Here is a 1,725-nt window from a genome sequence, read left to right as displayed (position 1 = left end):
CCAGGTTTAAAAGCTGACTCGTGAACTACGAAAGGATTATGAGCAGACTCTGGCAACAAAGGCAAAATCGGACCCCAAAATGATCTGGAAATATATTAACTCAAAATCAAAGTCAAAAGTGGAAATTGGAGATCTATATGAAAATCCGAAAGACAATAAATCAAATAAAGTAACCACGGACAAAGAGAAAGCAGATATACTAGCCAACTTCTTCCAGAGCGTGTCTGTACAAGAGAATGGAGGGGAAACCCCTACCTTACCAACGAAGTAAACCCAAAGTGATATGCCATGGCTTAAAATAGACAGTGAAAAAGTGATCAAGGTATTACAAAACTTAAAATCGAACAAATCGCCGGGATTGGACAATATGCACCCCGTGTTCCTAAAGAACTCTGCAGTTGCAGTGGCGCTCCCACTCGTAATTATTTTCAACCAAACACTCGAAACAGGGAATATTCCAGGTGAATGGAAACAGGCTCGTGTGTGCGCAATCAGTCATATGTAAGGTATTGGAAACAATAGTGCAAGAACACATCAACAAATTTATGAGAGCAAACAATTTCTTCACCCCAAAACAATACGGTTTTATATCGGGAAAATCAACATCATTGCAGCTGTTGGAGGTATTGGACAAATGGACTGATGCGATGGATAAGGGATTTGGAGTGGACTGTATATACTTGGGTTATCAAAAAGCTTTTGATACTGTTCCACACAGACGTTTCATAAACAAGGTACACTCGTACATTATCTCAGACCAAACGATTAAGTGGATAGCAGGTTTTCTAAGCGGACGTAAACAACAGGTATCAGTAAAGGAAGTACATTCAGAATGGACTGATGTTGCATCAGGAATTCCCCAGGGATCAGTGCTCGGACCACTACTATTCGTCATATTTGTAATTGATCTGCCAAATGTAACAAACTCGGACATGTATTTGTTCGCAGACGATACTAAGATATTTAAAATAATAACAAAGAAAGAGGACGAATACGCACTTCAAAAGAACCTGGACACCATGGGGACCTGGAGTAACACTTGGCTACTAAGGATGCACCCGGAAAATGCAAACATATGCACGCCGGCCGATCTACAAAAACCATAGAAGGAACAACGGGATTGTATCAATTACTTGGGAACAATCTACAAAAAACATGCAAGGAAAAAGATATTGGTGTTACTGTAGACTCGGAATTGAGTTTTGAAAACCGTATCAGCGAAAAAGTAAAAAAGGCAAACCAAATGTTTGGACTGTTAAGAAGAACTTATGAATTATACCACCTTTCTCCCGTTATACAAATGTTTAGTAAGATCACAACTTGACTATGCTAATTCTGTTTGGGCACCGTATTAAGCAAAAGATATTGAAACACTTTATATTTATAAGGCAACCATAAATGGAAGTGAACTCTAATATTTAAACATGAGAACATATTACATGTATAATATAGTTCGGTGTAGAGGAACATATTGTTCCTGTACTGGAAAATAACTATAACTATAACTATAATGTCTTTGCTTTCTTGACATAAATTACATACATCACATTGTTTGAATCTGATTGGGTTTTTTTAAATAATGATAAAGTGGAAGTAATATTGGTACAAACCTGAAAGTGAACTAGCTAATGTCTAATGTTATATATCCAGTTAACAGTGGAGATAAGTTGGTTAGATAGACATTTTACTTTTGCTGTGTAGTAAGTTTTTTTCTAGTATGTAGGT

Source organism: Mizuhopecten yessoensis, unplaced genomic scaffold (genome assembly GCF_002113885.1).
Source record: "Mizuhopecten yessoensis strain PY_sf001 unplaced genomic scaffold, ASM211388v2 scaffold4411, whole genome shotgun sequence".
NCBI lineage: Eukaryota > Metazoa > Mollusca > Bivalvia > Pectinida > Pectinidae > Mizuhopecten > Mizuhopecten yessoensis.
The sequence above is the reverse complement of the archived record's forward strand: the minus strand, read 5'-3'. Positions refer to the sequence as shown.